Below are 10,166 nucleotides of genomic sequence, written 5' to 3' on the forward strand. Positions count from 1 at the left end.
ATATACCTGGCTACTATGAGGAACACTCCAATTACCATTCTGGGGGTAAGTAAACAGGAAGACTAAAAAGGTGGTACTAATAAGAGACCTAGTGAAAACCCTTGTGCAAGAGGCTGTTGGCCAAGGACTCAGATCCTTTTGTTACTCAGTTCAGCCGAGGTACTGGCGTACATCGAGAAATTCCCCTACTACGGTGGGCCAAATCCCCTGCTTATATGTGGGAAAAATAGAAATGGCATTCTCAATCTCAAAAAGCAAAATACATCTGTGGGCAAATCCTTGAGCACTGCAGGATGAAATACAATGAGCTGTTTCCCTGGTGATCCAGTATATCACAAAATGCCTGGTGCAGCACATGGAGGTGGTAACAGTTAAAAGCAAGCAACAGTAGCAATGAAGCACATAGACTAAATTTTAAATAACCTCCATGCCTATCTCCTCCATTTTCAGCAACTTTAAAAATAATGGCTAGGGTGTCCGATTAAAACTGATACCAAACCCAACTGAAGCCAACAGCTGCAAGCAGGTTTTAATAAAAGAGATACTGCAACTGCCTCAAAATTACCGTGTTCAGGCTTCACAATGATTTGGGAAGTAGGAAGCAGAGGGCCCCACAAGCCCTTCCCCTCTCCCCCATCCCTCTTTAGTGGGAGGGCCTGGCTTTGGCAAGGGGCAATTGTTTTTGGCAAAATTCAAGAGGAAACAAACTAGCTGTTTTACTTCTGGGAAATTAGACAAAACATGTCAAAAGTAAAGACCAGGTGCTAAAATCCTAATTATGTCTCTCAAGCCCTGTCAGAAATTGGGAGCTTGAGGGGAAAATGGAAGAGGCTACATTGAATTCTGAGAGTTTGAATTAGAGGAATCACATTAAGCCACATTTAAAATGCAGCAAGCGTGGGATGGGAACACTGAACAGTGATTCTGTGATGCACATTTGACACTGCAGTTATCTGATCAATTCAAATGTGCAGGATGGACATCTCTAGCCTTAGGTAGAACAGTTTCACCAGGCCAGTAATAAAATACAGAGACATTTCAATTTATTTATTTCAAACACTGAAAATATGTCATAAAGTGCTCATTCTGTACTGTAAATTCATGGGTACAGTCATTTTGCTATAGACCAGTGGTTCCCAAACTGGGGTTCGTGAAATGTTACAGGGGATGTGCAAGAAAAAATTCCCTAATGGCGGACAGAGCTGTCCCTAGGGACCCCTGGCAGCACGGGGCAGCAGCCTGGAGCCCCTGGACTTCCAAGAGCTAAGTAGATCAAAGCAAGCCTATCTATCATACTGAGAAGATTTAAACTTCAAGACTCCTTATAAGAATTGGAAAGGGAGATGGATATTTTTTGCTGTTTTTAAAATTAAATAGGCAGCTAGTATTGTTTTTAAAATTATTATGAAGAACAAGTTAAAGCTTTGTTGTAGTCGTGCGTTGTTTGCCTGGACTGCTCAAGACCCGAATGCTTGTGTAGGAGGAACTCTTTGTGTTGGCTTCTTAAATATCTTCATGATGTTTCATATCTGATACTCCTTGATGAACCATAGGAGCCTTTTCTTATAACAGGTTTATCCAAAGTGATACAAGCTACAAAAGTGAGATCTTGGAAGAGTGTTGCCGTTTTCATAATGTAATAAAAATACTGTAATGATAAATAATTAATAATAGTGTGTAATAAGCATGTCATTAAAAACAAATTTTATATTTCCAAGATCACTGCTTTTATAATTTATACTCAGGTAAAAGAGACAATCCCTAGAAATATTCATTTTTAGGAGGGGGTTCGCGAGACTTGACATTTTAGTGAAAGGGGTTGACAGGTTGTTAAAGTTTGGGAACCACTGCAGACAGTACATACATGTAGCAATTTGTTACCTAGTTAAACTGTTATTACTTAGTTAAACAGGGTCATAACAGCCCTGGCGGGTGTTTTAGCATTGATCCTAGGCCAAGGCAAAAAATGAAAGTAAAAAGGCCAGCTCTCTCATTTTATCCATTCTATTTAACTAGCGGGAATTTTTTTTTTTCTCTTACCAGTCTTTGTTTTATTACATTAGAGTGAATTTATTGCTTGTGAAAGGTAGGGGCATAACACTAAATTCCTCTCTTTATCTACATAACAGATGCACTACCGCTGCCCTTGCTGGAAGTTTCCTCCACAGCCTTGCCAATGTGCCTCAACCCAGATACAGGAGGCCTGCTTCTAGGGATGGGAGACAAGTTCAGGCTTCACGGTCATGCTTTTTCTTGCCAGTCCCGCAAGAGGTTGCTTACTGTCAACAGTGATGATGTTTTTAGATTCTTGTCTACTAGGACAAGACTAATTTAATAAAGGCCGTTGAACAGGCTTCTGCTATTAACAACTTGCAGTCACTGTTGACATAAGCCAGTGATTCCCAAACTGAGGTTCATGAACCCTTGGGGGTTTGCAAAATGTATCAAGGGGTTCTCAGAAAAAAAATCTGTAATGGCGGACAAAGCCATCCCTAGGGATCCTGGGTGCCAGCAGTCCGAGCCCCGTATCCATGACTTTCTGGCAGAACAACTTTAAGCTTTGTTGTAGTCGTGCATGGTTTGCCTGGACTGCTCAAAACCCGAATGCTTGTAGGAGGAACTCTTTATTTGAGTTGGCTTCTTAAATATCTTCATGCTGTTTCATGTCTGGTACTCCTTGATGAAACATGTAGGAGGCTTAATCGAAGTGAGATGAGCTACAAAAGTGAAATCTTAGAAGAGTATTGCCATTTTCATAATGTAATAAAATGAATAATGTAATGATAAATAGTGTGTAATAAACTTGTCATAAAAATATATATATATTTCCAGGATCACTATAATTTATGCTCAAGGGAGAAAATCCCCAGAAATATTCATTTTTAGGAGGGGGGTGCACGAGATTTGATATGTTCATGTAAGGGGTTCACGGGTTGTTAAAGTCTGGGAACCACTGACACAGGCTGATTTGAATCATTCAGCTAAAACTGCAAGGCTCTGCATCCCATTGTCAGTCTTCTGAGGCATCCAGTTTTCTGTCATTTAGTTGCTTCAGTAGTGACTTCTAGTAGAACTTCCACCAGCTTCCACAGCCTAACCTAGATCACTACTACCAGGGGGAAAAAGATGAACCTCATGGTTAGGCTAAGCATTCAATATGGAGGCCAGATAGAAGATGCCAAATTTATGCTTAAAAGCATGTGACCACCTCAGCCAATCAACACTCAGGATTGCCCAACATTCTGAAGCAATACTTCTTTTGCTCAATCTCAGCCAGCTGCCAGAGGACCCATGGGCTTTGTGCATGGATGCTGAAGAGAACAGTCACTTTTGGTGGAATGAATGGGAGAGTTTTGAACAGATGAAACAGACCCAAACTGCTCCTTGACTATTACAAGCTGAAGGTTTCCACATATTGGGAGCCCAATCCTACTTCTGTTGAAGTCAAGCAGAGTTTTGCCCCTGGCTTCGCTGGGAGAAGGACTAGGTTGCTTAGTGTTAGTCTTGCGTAATTCCACTCACCTTCTCAACAGGGGCTAGTCCATGTTTGTGTCAGGCAAGCAGTGTCGCAGGTCAGAGCAACTGCACTTGTATTCCCCCCTCTATGGTCCACCAAGGGCACCCACTCTAGGCTTCAGGCACCCTGACCATCATCGGCATCAACGGCGAGCACTTCCAGGATCGATCCTAGACAAAATGCGATAAAGCGATCCCAGACGATCAATTGCTTACCGCCGGACCTGGAGGTAAGTATAGACCTACCCTAAGAGAGGAGTAGGACTGCTCAGAGCTCCGGTATGAAACTGCAGAAAAACCTGAGTGTCTCTGGCTTAAGTTTAGAAGCGTGAGCAACAAGGGTAATGTCATGGTGGGAGGCTGCTATAAACCACCAGACCAGGGGGATGAGGTGGACGAGGCTTTCTTCCGGCAACTAGCAGAAGTTACTAGATCGCAGGCCCTGGTTCTCATGGGAGACTTTAATCACCCTGATATCTGCTGGGAGAGCAATACAGCGGTGCACAGACAATCCAGGAAGTTTTTGGAAAGTGTAGGGGACAATTTCCTGGTGCAAGTGCTGGAGGAACCAACTAGGGGCAGAGCTCTTCTAGACCTGCTGCTCACAACCATGAAGAATTATTAGGGGAAACAAAAGTGGATGAGAACCTGGGAGGCAGTGACCATGAGATGGTCGAGTTCAGGATCCTGACACAAGGAAGAAAGGAGAGCAGCAGAATACGGACCCTGGACTTCAGAAAAGCAGACTTTGACTCCCTCAGGGAACTGATGGGCAGGATCCCCTGGGAGAACAACATGAGGGAGAAAGGAGTCCAGGAAAGCGGACTGTATTTTAAAGAATCCTTATTGAGGTTGCAGGGAAAAAAAACCATCCCAACGTGTAGAAAATAGTAAATATGGCAGGCGACCAGCTTGGCTTACCAGTGAAATCCTTGCTGACCTTAAACGCAAAAAAGAAGCTTACAAGAAGTACAAGATTGGACAAATGACCAGGGAGGAGTATAAAAATATTGCTCAGGCAAGCAGGAGTGAAATCAGGAAGGCCAAATCACACTTGGAGTTGCAGCTAGCAAGAGATGTTAAGAGTAACAAGAAGGGTTTCTTCAGGTATGTTAGCAACAAGAAGAAAGTCAAGGAAAGTGTGGGCCCCTTACTGAATGAGGGAGGCAACCTAGTAACAGAGGATGTGGAAAAAGCTAATGTACTCAATGATTTTTTTGCCTCTGTCTTCATGAACAAGGTCAGCTCCCAGACTGCTGCACTGGGCAGCACAGTATGGGGAGAAGGTGACCAGCCCTCTGTGGAGAAAGAAGTGGTTCAGGACTATTTAGAAAAACTGGACAAACACAAGTCCATGGGTCCAGATGCGCTGCATCCGAGGGTGCTAAAGGAGTTGGCAGATGTGATTGCAGAGCCATTGGCCATTATCTTTGAAAACTCATGGGGATCTGGGGAGGTCCCGGATAACTGGAAAAAGGCTAATGTAGTGCCCATCTTTAAAAAAGGGAAGGAGGAGGATCCGGGGAACTACAGACCAGTCAGCCTCACCTCAGTCCCTGGAAAAATCATGGAGCAGGTCCTCAAGGAATCAATTATGAAGCACTTACAGGAGAGGAAAGTGATCAGGAACAGTCAGCATGGATTCACCAAGGGCAAGTCATGCCTGACTAACCTAATTGCCTTCTATGAGGAGATAACTGGGTCTGTGGATGAGGGGAAAGCAGTGGATGAGTTATTCCTTGACTTTAGCAAAGCTTTTGATACCGTCTCCCACAGTATTCTTGCCAGCAAGTTAAAGAAGCATGGGCTGGATGAATGGACTATAAGGTGGATAGAAAGCTGGCTAGATCGTTGGGCTCAACGGGTAGTGATCAACGGCTCCATGTCTAGTTGGCAGCCGGTTTCAAGTGGAGTGCCCCAGGGGTCGGTCCTGGGGCCGGTTTTGTTCAATATCTTCATTAATGATCTGGAGGAGGGCATGGCACCCTCAGCAAGTTTGCAGATGACACTAAACTGGGAGGCGTGGTAGATACACTGGAGGGTAGGGATAGGATACAGAGGGACCTAGACAAATTAGAGGATTGGGCCAAAAGAAATCTGATGAGGTTCAACAAGGACAAGTGCAGAGTCCTGCACTTAGGACGGAAGAATCCCATGCACTGTTACAGACTAGGGACATGATCATTCCCCGCTATTCGACATTGGTGAGGCCTCATCTGGAGTACTGTGTCCAGTTTTGGGCCCCACACTACAAGAAGGATGTGGAAAAATTGGAAAGAGTCCAGCGGAGGGCAACAAAAATGATTAGGGGGCTGGAGCACATGACTTATGAGGAGAGGCTGAGGGAACTGGGATTGTTTAGTCTGCAGAAGAGAAGAATGAGGGGGGATTTGATAGCTGCTTTCAACTACCTGAAAGGGGGTTCCAAAGAGGATGGATCTAGACTGTTCTCAGTGGTACCTGATGACAGAACAAGGAGTAATGGTCTCAAGTTGCAGTGGGGGAGGTTTAGGTTGGATATTAGAAAAAACTTTTTTTACTAGGAGGGTGGTGAAGCACTGGAATGCGTTACCTAGGGAGGTGGTGGAATCTCCTTCCTTAGAGGTTTTTAAGTTCAGACTTGACAAAGCCCTGGCTGGGATGATTTAGTTGGGAATTGGTCCTGCTTTGAGCAGGGGGTTGGACTAGATGACCTCCTGAGGTCCCTTCCAACCCTGATATTCTATGATTCTGTCCCAGCAAGAGACTCTGCCTATGCAGGCCTGCTTACTTTCTCTTCCAAGCCTAACAGAGTAATTGCCCATCATTATGAGGTACCACCCAGCACTTCCTATGCAAGCCTATTTCATCCTTAAGGTAAAAGCACCAGAGAGAAAACATTGCAAACAATAAAGGAACATACACTGCATGAGTAATAAGCACACCAGTGATCACCCCAACCCAAACATGGGCCTGGGAGGAGCAGTCCTTCAACAGCCCACCTAAGGGGTTTTATTGTGGTTTCAGTTCATCATAGTTTCAGCTCAGAACAAACACCTAGTCTTATGGGGCTTCAGTAAGCCCAGGCCTTCCAATTCCACTCTCAATTAGGGCCTTCTGTGGGCCAGGGATCCTGCTCATTTGCTGGATAAAGAAGAAGGCCTTAAGCCTGTTTAAACTCAAGCTATTTATCCAAAAATCCTTTTTTTGTTTGTTGGTCCCTGAAGAATCCAGTTTGAACTAATATAGATGCACCTCGGGGATGGGGACACAAACACAAACAAAAAGTAACCTTGTGCAGTAACTAGAGCCCTGCGTGGATACAAAATTTGTATACCCATCCAATCTGAAAAGGGTCAACAGATGCAGATATCCATGGCTATAAAGCGGATAGCCACAGATTTGCAGGGCTCGAGCAGTAACAATGGTCCTTCGAGATGTATGGGCTGGTGTCTGGACAGACACTGCTAGCAAAGATCTCCAATCAGAAGTGCAGGGCTCCGCCACGCCTACAATGGAGCACCCATAGGGACATTACTCGAAGACTTGCATGTTTAGTACAATGGAGTCCAAAGGTATTAAACTTAATTCAGTAAAGCTTCTCTTAATTCCATAGGATTTGTCCAGGATAGTATCAGTCTGTCAATGTATTCCATGATCCTAGGCATCTTGGTGGGCAAAGTATTACACTTGGGCTGGTGCTTTTCAATTGCCATTTTGCAAGATTGCCTTTACGTGATCCTAGATTTGTTCTGTGTCTGCAATAGTCGGTGAAGATGGCCATTATTAATGTACCTGAGTCAGGAACAGGCACTTCCAAGTGTTCCAACTGAAAGGTCAAGCAGGGGTGTGTGTTAACAAATGTCAAAGGCTGACTGGCCCCTATAAGGAGAGATGGTGTCAGTCACACCTGTACCGTAATTAATTAGCTGCTGCCCAGCCTGACAGGGCAGGATTAAGGAGGGTCAGATGATAGATTAATGGATACCTGGGCCTTATAAAAGGACAGTGAGAGCAGTCTGAAGCTGGAACCACAGGGAGCGGGGGAGGCACCTGTGGAAGGCTCTAACCCAGATTCGGTAGGAGACTGGGTATGTCAAGGGAGCCAGCCTGGGGCAGATCAATTGCTGTACTCCAGGTCCTGAAAGACTCACCACGGTAATCCAGAACAGGGCTAGGAATAGGGCCCAGAGGGTGGGCTAAAAAGAAGCCCTCAAAGGGCTTTTTTGAACTTGTTACCCTGGAAAGGGTTAGGTATTGTGTGTGACTTAGCTGGAGGAGTAAGCTGCATCTCCAGCTCAGACTGGTGCGTGAAGAGCTAAGACGACCCACCTCAGCGAAGGAAACTGAAGCTGGAAGCATCTGCAGTGCCACATTCTGCCAGCGGGGGGGGGGGGGGGGGACGACAACGCACTACAGGGCCGGCACGTCCACTACAGTATCCCTGCTAGAAAAATTTTTTCATAGCATACAAAAAACGGACAGAAACAAAGACTATTACACCAATGAAATTCCCCTCCCTGCCAAAAAAGGAAAATTGGCAGGAAAGTTAGAAGCATCATAGGCCAAATTTATTCCTGAAGTAGCTCCGGTGACTTCGGTGGGGTTTACACCAGCCATGAATGTGGCCCATTGATTGAAAATTGCTACAAGGATGTATTGTTCAGGCCAAATGCGTCAGGTCATGCTCAGAAGTTTTTTGGACAAACAGAACAAAATACAAAAAAAAGAGATGTCTCTTTAAAAAAACCCACAGCAACCCCTAAGACAGAAGCTGCTAAACTAGCCCTGGCTGCCACTGCAAACATTCATAAAACACTCGCTGTATTAAAATTTTTATTTCCCCAAACAACTTCCCTTAGCTTAGACAAATACACTGGTTCAAAGGAGTAGCTCTGGAATCAGATTAGCTTTAATATTAAAACCAAAATTCACATCTAAAATAGATGTAAGTACACTATTACAGAACATACTGTAGAGCAGATGTGGGCAAACTACGGCCCGCAGACCACATCTGGCCCACGGGACCGTCCTGCCCTGTCCCTGAGCTCTTGGCCAGGGAACCTAGTCCTCTGCCCCTCCCCCGTTGTCCCTCCTCCCAGGCCGCTGCGCGGGCCATGCTCTGACCTACCACTTCCGCTGGGCAGCGTGGGGAGTGCAGTTGGCTCTGGCCGGGTGTCACGGCTGCGAGTTCCTGCTGCTGGTAAGGGAGCGGGGGGTTGGGTAAGGGAGCAGGTAGTCCTGGGGGGCAGAGGTTCTGGGGAGGCGGTCAGGGGATGGGAAACAGGGAGGGTTGGGAGTGGGAGTCCTGGGGGACCTGTCAGGGGGCAGGGATGTGGATAGAGGTTGGGAGGGCAGTCAGGGGACAGGGAACAGGCGGGTTGGATAGGGGGCAGGGGTCCCAGGAGGGGGCAGTCAGGGGACAAGGAGCAGGGGGGTTGGATGGGTTGGGAGTTCTGAGGGGGGCAGTCAGGGGGCGGGAAGTGGAAGGGGTGGATGGGGGCGAAAGGCCAGGCTGTTAGGGAAGGCTGTGCCTCCCCAACCCGGCCCTCCATACAGTTGCACAACCCCAATGTGGCCCTTGGGCCAAAAAGTTTGCCCACCCCTGCGGTAGAGTCTGAAAAAGCTATCGCTGGACTAGGGAAGAAAAGGATAAACTCCAGCATTGGGATAGAAGGAGGGACTCCCTGAGTCTCTGCTCACACAGTCTAGTCGACCCCACCAGTGGCACCAATCTCCTTCTCCAGAGATTTCACTCTCTCTGTCGGTCACCCAACCCCCATTTCTACTGGATGAAATTCAAGCTCCTCCTCACATACAAGGTCCTCAGTAGTTTTGCCCCTTTTCCTGTCCCCTTTTTCTCTTTTCCTACTTCTTGCCTTATTGCTCCCTTTGAGCCTTGTCCGAAGTCCACTGACGTCAATGGAAGGAAGATGCAGATGCTCTGCAGCTGGCCGGATGAGCCCCTTAGAATGTTAGCTGTTCAGGGCAAGAAGCATCGCTCAATGCTTGGACGGTACTCTGTAAAAAGCACTTCTGTATCAATTATTGAAGTCCCATATCTACTGCTGGTCAAACCACCCATAAAGAGGCAAATTCACTCCAAAACAGAAGGAGTTGAAGTGTGACAATCCATGGGGGTTGAGGGTGTACTCACTTACGCAGTTGGGAGTACATGATACACAGAGCACTGTGAGTACAAGAAGCACTGGCAATGATACTGAGGCCAGAGTCCCAAGGATATTAACATTTCTTGTTACTCACTCCCAGCTGTTAAATGGTTAATCTGTGCCTCACCTGCAGCTAATTCCTATAGACCAGTGTTTCTCAACCTTTTTGAGATCTGGGACAGGCTTGCTGCCTTCCTAATCTGTGTCAGGGAGATCTCAGGGACTAGCACCATCGAGAAACATTGCTTTAAACAGAAGGCAAAGGGATTTCACTTCACTCCAACACTGAGGTACAGCCATTAAAGGACTTCTCGTCTGCTTTCCTCTCCCCTCCCCAGCCAAATACACACAAGCATGCTGCAAAATAGAACATTCTACCAAAAAGGTTAGGCCCTTAAGATTCACAGACAATCATTTGTCCCCCAAGGTCACTCAGTATATGGCCAGAGGCTGCTGTAAGTGGTGCACTTGTTTTGGAGAGGTGGGGAGAAATAGTTTTTT

The sequence above is a fragment of the Trachemys scripta genome, chromosome 1 (assembly GCF_013100865.1).
Source record: "Trachemys scripta elegans isolate TJP31775 chromosome 1, CAS_Tse_1.0, whole genome shotgun sequence".
In the NCBI taxonomy this organism is placed as follows: domain Eukaryota; kingdom Metazoa; phylum Chordata; order Testudines; family Emydidae; genus Trachemys; species Trachemys scripta.